The sequence below is a fragment of the Mercenaria mercenaria genome, chromosome 1 (assembly GCF_021730395.1).
Source record: "Mercenaria mercenaria strain notata chromosome 1, MADL_Memer_1, whole genome shotgun sequence".
Taxonomy (NCBI): domain Eukaryota; kingdom Metazoa; phylum Mollusca; class Bivalvia; order Venerida; family Veneridae; genus Mercenaria; species Mercenaria mercenaria.
The window spans coordinates 30,731,911-30,750,196 of NC_069361.1; the positions used below are offsets into that span (position 1 = coordinate 30,731,911).

Here is an 18,286-nt window from a genome sequence, read left to right on the forward strand (position 1 = left end):
GTCCGTGCAACATTTTTTTGACCGCAACTCCTCATTCATTACTGGACGGAATTGATTCAAACTTTCAGGGATTACTACTACTGATGCTCAGTTGTGCAGGAAGAGAAAAAATGGATTTGCTCCGCCTGTTCGGGAGTTATGGCCCTTTGTTACTTTTTTCTTATATATATATATATATATTGCAAATTTTTGTGACCGCAACTCCTCATTCATTATCCATTCATTATAGGGTTGAATCGATTCAAACTTTCAGGAATTATTACTATTAATGCTTAGTTGTGGGGGAAGAAACAAATCTTGGATTTGCTCAACCCGTTCCGGAGTTATGGCCCTTTTTTCAAATGACATCGGCAGGATATATTGTTGTCATTTGACTGCAGCCCTTGTTTTGTTTTTTTCTAAGAAGTGGTCCCGGCTTCCCTGGTTTCTTTAAAAACACATTACAACTTTATATATAAATCGTGATGGGTATCGTAACAGAAACGGAGTTAACATATTCTGCAATGGCTTTTACTGTTATAAAGGGGTATAACAATTGCTCAATACGTGTTACTTAGAAGCTCTTGAAAAGTGACAAAAAGCACCCAAACCTCCAGGGGAATGACTATATTTCAATATTAAATTGAACTTTGAACAACATCTTATTGTCATTGGCGTCACAGGTCATAAAACGTGGGACTTCCCCACAACCGATTTACATATTTTATGCCTTATAAATACTGATATAATTGTTGACTTTTTCTACTTAATGACGCCTGAAAAATAACAAAAATACCCAAAATCCAAAGAAGGATGTCTCTTCAACAATATACTGAAATTTGAATAATTTATAACGACGAGGAACGTCATGGGTAATAAAACCACTGGGCTACCTCATACCAGTTTCGCCTATTTTTGGAGGTATATAAAAGTGATATGTAGGTGACATAATGAATGTTAAGGGTATTTGACATCACTTTCAGGGGTAGCATAAAACATTGTACAGAAGGTAAATTAATAATTATTTACATGTATGCGTAACATAATTATTCGTTATACCTTGCATATAATGTGATGGCACAAATTTACGAGGCTGTAAAAGATACTAAATTAAAGGTACTGTTAAAGAATCTTGGAAAAATAAAACTTAAGCCTATTGAAATACTTGAAGCATGAAACTTTTATAGGTAACAAAAAGATTTAGATCTAAAACATGTTCTAAACAAAAAGCCATGCACCTTTTAAAGCAGGAGTTTCGTGATCTACATGTATGTTCTACGTATGTTCTACCGTGTACCTTGAAAGTTGCAGCGGTTCCAAGTTGCAAAAGGATTCCTTTATGTACCCCACTTTCATAAGTCATCTGTTTCTATTACGGCGAAAAATTATTCCTTTGGGGAGACCTATCCGCTTTAATAAGCAAGCGCGCTACCATTGCGCCACCGAGACTCACAAAAGTCGTAAGTATATTTAAAAGAGGATGCATAATTCGGCCTCAACCGGGATAAATGGTTTTTAAGATGCGTTGTTATGCCACCACAATTCGAAGAATAGAGTGAATTAAGGTGGCTTGCCAGTGTGGCGAGATACCTATGTTGATTTGATTTAGTAGTCACATACCTTAAGATTCGTACCTAAAATATTCGCACCACGTTTTCGACCCACCGATGAGTCGTCATAATTCAGTAGACTTAATTAAGTAAACATTAATCTTTCATGAAAACATAGAAGAGAGAAAGTTCTATCTACTACTACTATAAAACCAATATTTAAGGCGTTAATAATGGAAAATATACAAAGATTAGTCAAATTACGCACTTAGATGATCATTGTACTAAGGAGCTTGATTTTGTCATTATCATTGAGCGCTCATTAATTACAGTTGGGAAAAGGGTTATAAATACCAGGGCAGCATCACGAAGTGATCAGAATCTGCCAAGCTACCGACCGAATAACATCGCTGAATAATGAATAATATAATAAATTGCCAAATACTATTGGGTTCTTGACCTCCTGTCATAGTCTGGGTTCTTACTCAGAACATTGCGTTCCGTTTAAGTTCCACGACGATAGGAACTCGACATCTGGTAGTATTTAGGTAAAGTCTTAATGTATGGTATTCACCTCAGGCATTGTTTGTTGTGCATCGCCATACTACAAGATCCCATCCACGAATTTTGAGTGCTCGTCATCAGTTAAATTGAGATAGATTGATTAGCATTAATTATTTTATATTTCACCAATCATTTTAAGAATCATTTGTTTTCCAATCATTCGGCAAGGAAGCCCATAGGAAAATTATATTATATTGAATATACTGAGCTAGACCGTGCACGCTACAAAATTTGGCGCCCAACGTGGGGCATATTCATAGCTTCATATAGGCTATCTTATCCACGCTAAAAGATGGCTGAGCACACTTTTGGGTTGCCTCATCACGACGAAACCATGGTTGAAGAGGTTGAGAGGTTGAGAAGACAAAATAGGATTTTGATACTTGAACGAGAGATTTCAAAGTTACAACAAGAAATAGATAAGACCTTGAGTGATATTGGCACCTCGACCCCAATACAGAGTGATAAAAAGTATGTCTTTGAAATGATACCACCAGGTAGACCTGATGAAGGGTTATCTACGATACATAAAGGAACCTTGAAACCTAGACGTCTGTTACCAGAAACACCTACATCAGAAGATAAAGAAGAGTCATTAAAACCAGATAGATTTGTGACGGAGCGCATAAAAAAGGTTGACCATCCACCAAAAATTGAGGATAAGCAAACTTTAGATTCAAGTGATGATACAAAAATATCAAGCTCCAGTAAGACGACTTTGGTGAAGCCAGCCACATACGACGGGACAAGTGCATGGACAGATTATAAGGCACACTTTGATGCCTGTGCTACTTTAAATGGCTGGGATGATAACAAGAAAGGCTTATATCTATCGGTATCACTACGAGGACAAGCCCAGGGAGTTTTTGGCAACCTTAATTCAAAGACTACGGATTATCATGAATTAATAAGAGCTTTAGAAGATCGGTTTTCACCGAGAAATCAAACTGAGTTGTATAGGGTCCAGTTGAGAGACAGACAACAGAAAGCTACAGAGTCTATGGCCGAACTGGGACAGGATATCCGACGTCTAGCTAACTTGGCCTATCCTAATGCCCCAGCCGACGTTCGTGAGACCCTGGCTAAGGAACAATTCATCGATGCTCTTGTGAGTTCAGAAATGCGTCTCAAGATTAAGCAGGCCAGGCCTACGGATCTAAACGATGCCGTCAGACATGCGGTGGAGCTGGAGGCATTCTATCGTGCAGAGAAGAAGCAACAAGGAATTCTTAGAACTGCAGTAAATGAGGGACAGTCAAAAGATATTGAAAATCTCAAACAGGTAGTTTCAAATCTGAAAGATAGTGTAGATAGTCTGAAACGTCAAGGACAATATAATAAGCCTGAAAATAGGCCTATGCATAGACCTTATGGTTATGATCGACGAAATGCTCAACGAGGACAATACCGACATCCACCTCCTCGGCCATACAGATATGATGATAGATCAAGAAGATACTATCCTTCGAATCCAACAGTTAGAAACCCTCCTCCAAAGGATATGAGACATGACCCATATAATCAATCTAAGTCAGGCATCTCAGAAACAAGATCTGAGACAGACAAAAAGAAGGATAAGAATACCGAACACAGTTGTAAGAGGACGAGCGTGCGATCTTCTGGTTTATACGTAACAGCTAGCATTAATGGGATGTCAGTTGATTGTCTGATCGATACAGGGGCCACGTTGACAATCATTTCTGAGAAGTTGTGGAGTGTCATTGATCAACAGTGTCCAGTTCAACCATTTGACTCCCGGATTGTATCCGCCAGTGGAAACTACTTGAATATCAAAGGAAAAACGGAGATTTCCATTTTATTTGGTGATAAATATTGCAAAGTTGATGTTATCATTGCAGAAATCGACATAGATGTAGTACTTGGCCTAGATTTCATGCAGAATCACGATGTAAGCATAGACGTTGTCAGCAATACCATGAAACTTCATGATCAAACATTTAATATCTTCTGTTCTGGCAAGATAGGATGTTTTAGGATAGTCTTATCAGAACAAGTTGTGATACCTGCTGAAACTGAGATGATAACCAAAGGGATGGTGACTGAATCAGGAATTAAAAGGATAGGATGGGGTCTTATTGAAGCAAGTGATACATTCAGGGAGCTAGGACAGGGGATGGTCGCAAGAACTCTAGTTCGAGCAGATAAAATGGTTCCTGTAAGAATTGCTAATTTTTCGAAGCAGCCACAAACTTTCTATCCTGGGACTAATGTCGCAACTATATGCAAAATTGATAGGGTAGAAGGAGAAGGGACACACAATAATAAAAACAACATTCTTCCTGAGCACCTTCAAAATCTATATGAACGTTCAACTTCTGGGATGGCCACCGAAAATAAACAAAAGGTCAAGGAACTTTTAACAAGGTATTCACATATCTTTTCGAAATCTGACAGTGATTTAGGTAGGACAGGAATTATAAAGCATCACATCCCAACAGCCAATGTCCAGCCCATCAAACAACCAATTCGGAGGATACCAGTACATTTGCAGGATGAGGTTGAAAAACAAATTGACCAAATGCTAAAAGATGATGTGATACAACCTTCAACTAGTCCATGGGCCAGTGGGATAGTTCTTGTAAAGAAGAAGGACGGATCTAGAAGGTTTTGTATTGATTATCGTCGTTTAAATGAAGCCACGATCAAGGATGCGTATCCACTCCCCAGAATTGATGAGTCCCTTGATCAGCTTGCTGGATCCTCATGGTTTTCGTGCCTGGATCTAGCTTCTGGATACTGGCAAGTAGAGATGGCGGATGAAGATAAACACAAGACGGCGTTTGCATCAAGGCAGGGTCTTTTCGAGTTTAACAAGATGCCTTTTGGTCTCTGCAACTCGCCTGCCACCTTTGAGCGTTTGATGGAATATGTGTTGGCTGGTCTTCATTGGAAAATATGCCTCGTTTACTTGGATGACATTACTGTAGTTGGTAAAACCTTTCAAGATATGATCAAAAATTTACAGCAAGTTTTTGAGAGGTTTGAAGAAGCTGGACTTAAAATGAAACCCAAGAAATGTCATCTGTTTAAAAAGGAAGTCGAGTTTTTAGGACACATAATTAATGAAAATGGGGTAGGAACAGACCCAAAGAAAATCGAATGCATCAAACAGTGGCCAACACCTCACAATGTTACAGAAGTACGCTCGTTTCTTGGACTTTGTGGATACTATCGGAAATTCATCTTGGGATACTCACAGATAGCTAGATCTCTTGTAAGATTGACAGAGAAAAATATTCGTTTTTCTTGGGATACAGATTGCGAAGAAAGTTTCAAAACTCTAAAAAATAAGTTGATCACAGCTCCGATATTGGCACATCCAGACTTCTCTTTGCCATTCATCTTAGACACGGATGCTTGTGATTATTCTATCGGAGCAGTACTTTCACAGAAAATTGATGGACAAGAAAGAGTCGTAGCCTATGCTAGTAGAACACTTAACAAGTCGGAACGAAAATATTGTGTGACCAGAAAGGAGATGTTAGCTGTAGTATATTTTATAAAGTACTTCCGTCACTACCTTTATGGTCGTGAATTTCTGGTCAGAACAGATCACGGATCGTTACGATGGCTGATGAATTTCAAGAATCCCGAGGGTCAGGTAGCTCGCTGGTTGGAGATTTTGTCATCATATCAAATGAAAGTAGAACATAGACCAGGAAGATTGCATGGAAACGCAGATGGCGTTAGTAGGATACCATGTCGGCAGTGTGGTTTAACTGATCCAGAGAAAATGCAAATTTCAAATACAGTTCCTATCACTGTAAATCAGGCGGCTTTCATTGGCAAGATAAACCAAAACGAAGATACATTAGAAACATTACAGAAACAAGATAAAGACTTAAGTACAGTAATTGAATGGGTCTCTTCAAAGAAAAAGCCTCTTTTCAAGGAAATCGGAGCAGAGGGATACACTGTAAAATCCTTGTGGAACCAGTTTGACAGACTGGAAATGAAAGATGGTCTTTTGGTGAGACATATGGAAGATACAGAAACTAAACAATCAAGATACCAGTCATTAGTGCCAAGATGTCACAGAAGAAAAGTGCTCAACTGTGCACATGACATAAGGTCGGCCGGACATTTAGGGATCAGAAAAACTCTTTCAAAGATTAGACAGAACTTTTATTGGCCTGGCATGCAAAATGATGTTCGGTTGTACGTTGCAGGATGTGAGATATGCATGAAACGCAAGGGACCTAATAAAACCAAGCAAGCCCCAATGCAGGTTGTAAGGAGTGGCTATCCTATGGAGAGGATAGCTATTGATATCCTTGGAGAGTTGCCCGAGACAGAACAAGGAAATCGTTATATTTTAGTGATAGCTGACTACTTCACTAAATGGACAGAATGCTTTCCAATGCGAAACATGGAAGCTGCTACGGTTGCCAGAATTTTAGTAGAAGAAGTTATAGCTAGGTTCGGAATACCTTCACAGATACACTCAGATCAAGGCAGACAGTTTGAGGGAAAGTTTATTTAAGGAGATGTGTGAAGTATTAGGTATAGTAAAGACAAGAACAACGCCATATCATCCTCAGTCAGATGGCATGGTAGAGAGGTTTAATAGAACACTAACGACGATGTTAAGTGCATTTGTAAATGAGAATCATCGAAATTGGGATGAGCAAATACCATATGTGATGATGGCGTATAGAAGTGCTGAACACGAAACTACTGGGATGAGTCCAAATATGCTTATGCTTGGTCGTGAAGTATCTACACCACTAGATTTGATATTTGAAATGCCATCAGGTATCAAACCAATACCAGATCATGAATGGGTCTGGGAATTGCGCGAAAGGTTAGAAACTGCACATAACATTGTAAGACAGAACACCGAAAAAGCAATAAATAGGCAGAAACAATTGCATGACAAACGAAATTCATTTTAACAGTTTCAGATAGGGATAAGGTATATGTTTTATTTCCCAGTAAAGAAGGTTGGAACTTCATCTAAGATCACATCCTTCTGGCGAGGTCCTTATACAGTGCTTGGGAAGTTATCCCAAGTTCTGTATAATATTGACTGTGGACGAAATCGGGCTCCACAAGTCATTGTGATAGAGTTAGAAAATGTAAGAACCAAGTCTTACTTGATGAAACAGAGATCAATTTTGATAGAAATAGTGATGATGAAGGTAGTACTGGCAGAAACTCAGATGTAGATTTACCGGGTACAGATGATATTGATAAAAATGACGATTTGACAGACATCCAGAGTAACACTAGAACTCGTAGGAAACCGGTTTGGGCTAAAGACTATGTCTTTTCTTATTTAAGGTCTAAGATGCCAAAGATAAAGACTACAGTTCGTACAAATCCATTTTTGCCCATATGTCCTGTATGTAAGACAAGCATACAGAAAAGTGAGAAGATTGAAGCTCATGTTGAAAAATGTAATAGAAGGGACGAACTAGAAAGGACATGTAAAGTCTGTAACAAAGTTATGATGAAGTATGCGTATCTTAAGAAACATATGAAGCTAGTACACAAAGTAGATGGATCCGGATATATAGAGAAGAGGCATAGTGACAAAAAGGACTGGGATAAGAACCCAGATATAGAATTGGATTTTAAGGACAGTGAAAGTGAGAATGAAGAAAAATGTGATGCAAATTATAATACCAAGAATGGTAGCAAATGTTATACGGTGAGTGCTCCCGAAGATACGGAGAAAGTAGATAATAGTAAATCAGTGGATGAGAATACAGATAATGAAGATGAAAATTCAGGAAAAAGGGAGGTTGAAGTTAGTATCTGTCGAAGTGATGAAGGAAGTAAGAAGAGACAGAAGATTGTTATAATTGAAGAAGGAGAGGTTAATTACGAATCAAACCTTCTATGCCCAGCAAAGCAATCATTAGCTGGTGTGGATCTTAATCTAGGAGATTATGTTGACGAGGGTCATGTAAGGCCTTCAGATATAAATATTGCTATCAATCAGAATGGTGAGATGACCATAAAAATGCTGGTAGAGAAGTAATTTGTAGTAAAAAAAAAAAAAAACAGTATTTGAAGAAAGTCTTAAAAATAGATATATGAAATGGCTTTGTTAGCCAGGTTTGACTTATAAGAAATGTTACAATGATAATACAAAAATGAACTTTTCTGAATACAGTTACTATAAATGCTTCAGTTTATGTTTGTGTTCCAGGTTGAAACATTAAAATAATGGTCTCATATTTATAGTGGTGTACTTTGTTCTATAAATGTTAATCAAGTTTAGTGTGACGATTGTTATATTTGTATATATAATATATCATGCGGGACGCATGAATTTGAGGAGGGAGTAATGTGGCGAGATACCTATGTTGATTTGATTTAGTAGTCACATACCTTAAGATTCGTACCTAAAATATTCGCACCACGTTTTCGACCCACCGATGAGTCGTCATAATTCAGTAGACTTAATTAAGTAAACATTAATCTTTCATGAAAACATAGAAGAGAGAAAGTTCTATCTACTACTACTATAAAACCAATATTTAAGGCGTTAATAATGGAAAATATACAAAGATTAGTCAAATTACGCACTTAGATGATCATTGTACTAAGGAGCTTGATTTTGTCATTATCATTGAGCGTTCATTAATTACAGTTGGGAAAAGGGTTATAAATACCAGGGCAGCATCACGAAGTGATCAGAATCTGCCAAGCTACCGACCGAATAACATCGCTGAATAATGAATAATATAATAAATGCCAAATACTATTGGGTTCTTGACCTCCTGTCATAGTCTGGGTTCTTACTCAGAACATTGCGTTCCGTTTAAGTTCCACGACGATAGGAACTCGACATCTGGTAGTATTTAGGTAAAGTCTTAATGTATGGTATTCACCTCAGGCATTGTTTGTTGTGCATCGCCATACTACAAGATCCCATCCACGAATTTTGAGTGCTCGTCATCAGTTAAATTGAGATAGATTGATTAGCATTAATTATTTTATATTTCACCAATCATTTTAAGAATCATTTGTTTTCCAATCATTCGGCAAGGAAGCCCATAGGAAAATTATATTATATTGAATATACTGAGCTAGACCGTGCACGCTACACCAGTCTTCTTTGACGGTCGACGTAATAATGGTCAAAAAGTAAAGTTACCATATTGCCCTGATATTTGGTATTCATATACAAGGACATCTCTCCTTCATTTTGTACGATTCAGATCTTTTATATTCCTTTTTTGTTTAGCAACGGGCTGTTTCGTACAATTTATGAAAAATTGAAGTATCTGAATGATATGTCAGTGTTGTCAATCGGAAATTTCATAAAATGTCGCTATGATGGGCGTTATATGTTCTAAAAATGCGCGATTCTTTTGATCTTAGAGTAGCACCATACGAGCTTCGGTGGACGACGGAAAACGATTCAATTTACTAACGACTTACGCAGTCTTTTTGCTATGAAAATTCCGAACTAGTTTATGAAATAAAAAAAGGGGCTCTTTCCATGAAATATTTCACAAAATGCGGTAGAAGCATAAATTTGCATCGCGTGTATCACTGAAGTAGCCTAAACGTCATTCCGACGTAACACAAGTTTCAACGTTACAAAATCTTAATGTAATTGCTGTTTGTGAAGAAATTCACGGAAAGACCCGTATTTTTTAATTCATAAATTTGTTCATATCCATATTATTCATATTCAGTTTAACGCCCACTTTTAGATAGCCAGAACTGGCTAGTTTTCAGGCGGCGGGGAGGCCTGGGTTTCAATCCAGTAACGCTGTGTTGCTTGTCAGAACTCCTCTAGTTGAGTGGGGAACTGTGTATCATAATTTCCAGCTTCCCCGCCCGGGAATCGAACCCGAGCCGCTGGATTAGGAGTCAACAACCTTAACCACTCGGCAACTCCAACCAAATACTTAAGCAAAATCACTGTAAGTGACAATTGGTTTGAATCATTTTCCGTAGGCCAAATCTCTCACCAGAGTTTGTATGGTGAGGCTTTTGCTTTATTTCTAAAGGATGATCTCAATTGCTATCAAGAAAACATGACAAGAGTCATTTCAGATGACTAATAAAAGATGATAATACACTGTTTGTAAACAAAACCAAATTATCCTCCAGGCTAAATATCGGTTCTCTCTATATCTCTAGTAATCTTGAAACGACTTAGGTATATCTTCTATTATTGTAATACTTCTCTTTATGTATAACAATGATAATTCAAATGAAAACCCTTTTAAATTTTATTTTTCTATAGGTGTACGTTTATTTCTTAGCGGGGCCTCTAAGATAAACTGCTGCTGTGTCAGCTGTAGACGCAGCAGCAGCAGCAGAAACAACAACAACAACAAATATAAGCAATAGAAATACGACTGTGACTTGAATTGATAAAGAGTATGTTAGTACTAGGTAAGGTTGGGGTCAATATTTTATAGATAAAATCGGGGGGTCATTATTTTATAAGGGGTGTTAATATTTTATAGATAGGGGTCATTATTCTATATAAGATAATGACCGGGGGTCATTATTCTATAGGGGTCAGTTTACAATGTTACACCGGCCTTAATGCCATATCAACATACGCTACATTTTGTTTTAAAAATGATGATAAATACCTTTGTATTGTACTGTTAATACAGCTGTACAGCTAACACTTCACAACGAGAACTAAGAAATTTTCAATATGGTTATTGCTACAAACGTGACACAGTATAAAGTATTAATACATTATTGTTATTATGATGTACTGAACTTTGATAAGGCATTGAGGTCTGTAAAAGGTGTTTTATTTTGATTAACTTAAATCGAACTTATATTTACATGTCGCTTTACTCACTTGGTAGGATTAGCCGTGTTATAAATATATGGCAAAAGATGCATGTCTTAGAGATAGTACCTAAGTTTTTCAAATCATAGGTTTGAAGTTAAAAAAGCTTTGAAATGAAGACAAATGTCCATATATTTCTCAAAAACAGAAATATAGACAATATTTTAACCAGAAGTGCGGAGTTATGAGCATTTAATATTTTCATGATAACGAAAATTTTGTGATCAAGGAAATGTAACTCTTCTTGAACATGGAGAGCATAAACATCAAAGGGACATAATATAGTCAATATTTTCTAATTGGGTGCATTTGATTTAACATTCAACTTTGATCTGGATTGCTAAATACTGATCCATGATACTGTGTGTTAAAAATTTAGAACATCTGGAACATTCTATTAACAGCAAAACTATGCTTTAGCAGAATCTAAATAGTTAAGCTCTAACTGGGACTCGAACCCAGGACCTCTCACACCTAAGGCAGACACTCTACCACTTCCCTATAATAGTAGTAGCTAATAGCTATGCAGTTTAATTGCTGGATTACATTGCGTGAACTGGATCAATTATCGGTGAACTCCGGATTATCGGCGTATTCGCTTCGTTACCTTACGGCAATTTTTGTGTAAAGAAAAAATATAATCTAATGCTGCCAACGTCATAATTGGTCAAATCTGCTCAGATTTCTCTGACGTGTTGTTCAGAGTATGAACTTACTAACTGGCAATACCAGTGAAATATTACTTACACTGAATCTTTTATATTTGCCCTTTTTGCAGCTGCCGAACGGCAAAGACGATAAGATTTGTCCAAATATAAGTAATTATTTTACCAGTTTAGAGAGGATTTCAATTGATGGGAAATTACAGTTACAAACTAAATACCTTTCTGCAACACATGGAGTCATTAGCATTCACTGTCAATCAGTATTATGACTAAGATCGACTGTCATTCATTCATTTCAAAGTTTCATAGACAGAGTCCGTTGTTTACATTTTTATCGTAACCGGTGCACTTGTAAAAATCACTTTAGTTTGAAAAATCAAAGTATGCGAAGAGCTATGGTACGGTCTCTACATGTCTATATTCTATAATATCTAAGCTGTTGAAAAACTAACGATTTTTTTTATTGAACGCTCAGTTATCAAATAAGAATTGTAGGAGTTCACAATCTGTCTCCCTTTATGATTTCATTTAAATACATTCGAAGCAGCGTGGATTGATATAAATTGATTTTGTTTGTTACGTTTTACTCCCTAGACACAGTTCTATATTCTGGAACATCTTTAACTTTCAAATGATCGTGACTGGAAATTTATCATTCAAATACGTTGATATACATACTAGGGGAAACATCAGAGTCATAAAGTAAGAGTCTACAATTGAACTGTATTGGGTGTGTATTATGTGTTATTCATGCGGTATGCTTACACCACCTACACATTTATGCTGTGTTTCAGGCAGTATGCTTACACTACCTACACATTTATGCCTACTAACGGAGATTTAACATGAGTTTATAAAGATATTTTATTTATATCTGCAAAGATTTTATATGCTTGTGTAGATCAATATATCAAAAATTATCCTTATTCATAAAATAAAAAAAACAACACTGAAGTCCATATCGTAAACAAAACGCTATTTTGAATATTATTTGCAGTTAAAGTACATTTCTACGAATTTGTATATGGTAAGTGATCAAACCATAATGGTAAAATTGCATACATGTTGAATTACTGTTTAAATCGTTACATTTAAGCGAAAACCAGCATTTACACTTTCAAAAAGCATGGTAGAGTTAACATGATCGGCCGCCAGATTGATGGTCATCGTGTTATAAACCGATGGCATTAAACAGATCTGAATATAATTTGACCTATGCTTTTTCATAGCTTATACTACATTAACTCGACGGAACATCTTAGATTTGCAAGAATACTTTTTGTCGCTAGTTAGCGAAGTGAATTTTATCATAAAAACGTTGCTAATCAAATCTTAGAAGATAAGTTATTTGATGAACAGTATCAATACTCAAAATGATCTATATCGCAAGTACCTACAACTTTAAAGCATCTTGTTGCACTTATAATCATGTAGTTACATCAGTTCTAAGCTTAATGAATTTCTCATTTTGTAACGCCTTGATTCTTGTATTATAGATTACCAATTCTACAGGGTGTCTCTGCCAGTTTTTTGATTCCCATAATTTCTATACTGAACCAGCCACAATGGAAATGTCCTTACACAGCAGCGAGGAGCAAATGTAAGCTTATGGTTTTATTTGCAGTTATACTGAAAATCAGATATGCAAACGAGGGTGTTAGGTGTCCTTGCATCTGTTATTCTTAGAATATGTTTGCAGTAGTTTTGAACATTTTTGAAGCGTATTAGGCTATTTTATTTCATGTACTATGTTGGATTGTTTCCTAGAGAGAACTCTAAAACTTTCACTAAGACTCAGACCGTAGAATGCATCAGTCATAGTCAAACACGTGTTAGCTTACCTGAGCACAAAGTCCTAAGACGAGTTGTTGTAGTCACTCGATGCCCGTCATTGTCGCCGTCTGTCGTTCGTCGTTACCACTCTAAATGTAATATTTTTGGCTCATTGTTCACGAAGCATATTTCAAATGTTTCTTTAAAATATTCTTGGACGGATTAGAAACTGTCTCATCTGGGATTACAAATACGTTCACCTGGTCATATCATAGGGAAGTTCTGTTAACTCTTTAGAAATCACATTGTATACTTCATCTACATGGCATCAGGTCAGAATATTTATCTCTATGATAAACTTATCTTATAAGTTTGAATCTCGGTTTTCTGGAATCAAAAACTAGGATTCTAGGTCAAAATACAGAAAAACCATTGTGTACACTCAAGAGTTTTTACATTTATACTCGATCTATATGATACCTGGGAGGAATGTTTGTCCTCATCAATCTAGGTCAAAGTCGAAACGAGTAGTATTGCTTAAAAATAGGTAAGTACGTCAATGAAAAACCCAGAACCAAACAGCCAGAGTCAACATTTTTGTCAGAATATTTGTCTTATAAAATCTAGGTCGAACCTCGTTCTTCTAGGATCAAACGCTAAGTCACTGTGTCAAAGTTAAAATCTGTATTCCATCGTTTTACCTTAATATATGGTTAAATAAAATCAAGATCACGTTGGAAAGAACTATGTTGGGTGAGCGATACAGGATCTTCATAGCCCTCTTGCTAACATATGACGTAATGGTAACTACGCCAGTTCACTTGAAAAGTCCTTCAAATATTTGCCAGGAAAGACCGTTCAGGTAAGCACTTTAGCCATATAATCAGTTTAGCTATAATCCTACACATAAAGGAGGGAGTAGATTATACAACATTAAACTCGGTACAACATACTATTTGCTATTGTTTTTGTTTCATTTTTAAGCTAATGGGCGACTTTACAAATTAGCTATTTCTTTCTTTCAACTTTGACGAGACGAATTCATTCATCTTATTGAAAATACATTATTTTTTAGATGGTGAAAATGTGACTTTTACAGACGTAGGATTACCCGCGGTTGGTAGTCTTGAACATCAAGAAATCTGGCATAAACGAATTCGAGAGGTAAAAACTACCAAAACTATTATCATGTCTCACATATTTTGCACATATACCTATTCACAGTTTTGAACTCTATAACCATTTGGTGAACGATCAGAAAGACGTATACGCACTCTTCTTACAAACTAAATAGTATGTGGTATTTTAGTGTTACTTCAAGAAGACCCAAAAGATAAAACGATACCACATTCTTTGGAAAGTAGTGTTTAGATAATTAGATACTTGAGGTTCATAACAGTAACATAAACTCATTTTAAAGGTATCTTAGGTCCAGTTACTGTCTCAATCTCATGTGTTATCATTTCTCAATTTCATGTTTTATTGTATTCTATGTTCAAGGGGCATCATTTACCAATTTCATACGTTATTGTTTTCTATGTCCAAGGAGTTAAATCATAAACAGTAGCATCATTTACAACTTCATGTTTTGTTGTATTCTATGTCCAAAGAGCTATAATGGCAGTGTTATTTTCTCAGTTTCATGTTTATTCTAATTTTAACTCCAAAGAAGTAGAATGAAAGTGCAATTGTCTTGAAATTGTGTTAAAAGTATTCTATCTCCAAAAAGTCGTAATGCTAGCGTCATTATTGAAACTGTTTTATTGGATTCACAGTCCAATGAAATATAATAATAGTTTTATTGTCTCTAATGTTTTATTGTGTTCTATATCCATGGAGCTAAATTGGTAGCATCACTTATCTAGGGACCGCCTCGGTAGCCTAGTGGTAGAGCGTCCGCTTCGAGTGCGGGAGGTCGTGGGTTCGATCCCCGGCCGCGTCATACCAAAGACGTTAAAAATGGTACTAGTAGCTTCCTCGCTTGGCGCTCAGCATTAAGAGGATAATAAGTGCTAGGACTGGTCAGCCCGGTGTCAGTATAATGTGACTGGGTGGGGTATCATGCCACGTGTCTACGGCGTAATATTCCAGTGAGGCAGCACTATAAAGTTGGGCATTGTGCTCACTGCTACAAGTAGACACCGTCGTTTATATGACTGAAAAATTGTTGAAAAAGACGTTAAACCCGAACACACACACACACACACACTTATCTAGGGTCAATATTGTATTATCGTTAATGTCTCACTTTTATGTTTAATTCTATTTGACATAAAAAGACGATTACACAATACAAAATTTTAAAAAAAAATTTCCTGTTGTTAAACCGGATTACTTTTCCAATGCATATGCGCTCTCCATGATTGAAAAAAGGCCCCGCTATTGATAAACAATAAGTATATTGTAATCATTCGCTGCCAATCTACATAAAATAGTCATTACATTAAGAAATGTACAATTAAAAAGATTTATATCGCAGAATGGCTTGTCCGGGTTGCTTATTTAAAGTTATATCTTTGTAACTAAAACTAAAAGTGTGGAGTAAGAAAACATGAATATCACGATTTCTAAACTTTTTCGAAACGTAAAGTCATTTGATTCTAGTTTTTTGCCTGAGCTACATTTGTCAAAAATAAAGCCAGTACAACTAGTACTGAAAATATAATGTTGGTTAATTTGTCACATCATTCACCTAGTCTTTGCTACATTATAAAGAATACAAATGGCTCACTTTAACTTTAAATTCAATTTTATTTGATAAAGAATATAGCTTTTCCTGTCTCCCATAATAAAACGGCTCATACTGACGAACATAATTAAAAAAGTCTGCAATCTTCAGCGTTATCAGAAAGTTGTTTTGCTAACCGCAAATGAGCATGTGCAGAAATTACATTCTGTTCCTAAGGGAATACAGGGTGGCCAACCCACGTGACTTTTGGATATCGTACACACGGAGAAAGTCTCGATTTAAAGTTTTTACTATATTTTTCTCATTACCTGACGGATTTTCATAAGATAAAGAGCATCGAAGGCTCTCCTCCACAAAAACGTCTGTTCTCAGGAAAGTGTGTGTGTTATCTGCACAATTAGATCAAGAAAAGAATGTGGGCAAAATATTTGAGAAATGATCTGAGAACTGATGACTTTATGCGGAGAAGGCTTTCATTTTGCTGTCTTCGACGTACTTTATTTTATGAAAATCCGTCCAGTAATAACGAAAGTATTGGCAAAATGTTACCTAAATCGAGACGTTTATTTACGTGTGTACGATATCAAAGGTCACTTTGGTTCGCCACCCTGGAATAGATAAAGTGTAAATTAGTCTATAAAGCTCGTATTATTGTCTCGAAACCATATTTTTCTTTATTCTATATCCAAACAGCTGTACTGCTGGCGTCATTGTTTAGTTGCATTCTAGGTCCGAGGAGCTATAACGGTAGCATTATAGTTTCATTTTAATGTTTCATTGTTTCCCGCCTTTTTCGTAGAAAAAGGGGGAGATAGAAATAGGCTGCGTCCTTCCGTCCGTCCGTCCGTCCGTACTCCTGAGCTTACATTTGCATACATAAGGTGGCTATAGGAACAACAGGTAAATGTACTTTTTCTTTGATGTAATTCATTCTGTAAGCTTTAATGAGGCTCTTTTTCTTTAAAGCGTTAAAGGAATAATGGAGAGAACAAAAGAGTAGCAACATAAATACCCATATGTAGGAACGTCCGTCCTTCCGTCACACTTCGTATCCGGTCCATAACTCTTCCATCCAGGAAGGGATTTTGAAATAATTTCATAAATGTATCCTATTATGAGACAATGTGTCAAGCGCAAGACCCTGAACCCTAGCTCCAAGGTCAAGGTCACACTTAGAGGTCAATGGTTAACAGGGTCTGTTTCGTGTTCGGTCCATAATTCTGCCTTTCTTCAAGGTATTTTGAATTTACTTAGCACAAATGTTCCCTATAATGAGTTAATGTGCCATGCGCAAGACCAAGATCCCTAGCTACAAGGTCAAGGTCACACTTAGAAGTAAATATGTTCTGTTTCGTGTTCGGTTCATAACTTCATTTATCAAGAGATTTTACAATTACTTGGCACAAATGTCCCCTATAACGAGTTGTTGTATCATGTGCAAGCCCCAGACCCTTACCTCAAAGGTCAAGGTCACCTACACTTTAGGTAATTTTTTGTCAAATGTACTATAACGGTAGCATTAATATCTCGAACTCCTGTTGTCTCAATTTCATGTGTTAATGAATTTTAGATTCAAGGAGCTATAATGGTGGCGTCGTTGTTTCAAATGGTGATCGGGTTTTCCGGTGTGATGGGGTTTGCTCTGAGGTACATTGGTCCTCTGGTTATAGCACCAACGCTGACCTTAGTTGGTTTATCACTTTTCCAAGCTGCAGCCACAATGGCTTCGCAGCAATGGTGGATCGCTTTCATGTAAGTTAGGAGTCAAGGACTTAAATTTTAAAACGGCTTCAAAATCCTAACGTTAAAATTTCCACCTTTAGAAATTCTGTAAAGTTTATCTTATGACATTTTCTCTGACAGGTTTAATCGATTCAGAATATAAGTTATTAGAAACACTTGATGAAAACTTATTTGATATGATATTCAGTCTGTGTAGATATTGTTGACCAAGTATATTAGATATCAAACGTTCGTTTGATTTAATATAAATGCATAATCTATGATTATTTTAACATGTTATCAGGACGATTGTGCTCGTTACCATATTTAGCCAGTATCTCAGAAAAGTCAAGATGCCTTGTTTATCCTGTCGGAATAAGAAGTCCAACACAAGTTGCAACTTGCCAGTGTTTACAATGTTCCCGGTAAATAAAAAATATATAATCAAACACACTAAAGTACAATATTGTTCTGGCTAAACTTTATTGATTTTTGGGGGTTTTTTTGCTGTTCTACTAATAGAATTGGTAGGCGAAAAGAA

The 18,286-nt window shown here is 36.5% G+C and overlaps 1 pseudogene; it reads left to right on the forward strand.

The window, feature by feature from the left end:
• Window positions 1-18,286, forward strand: part of LOC128556988 (solute carrier family 23 member 1-like) — a 62,458-nt pseudogene that overhangs the window by 34,544 nt on the left and 9,628 nt on the right.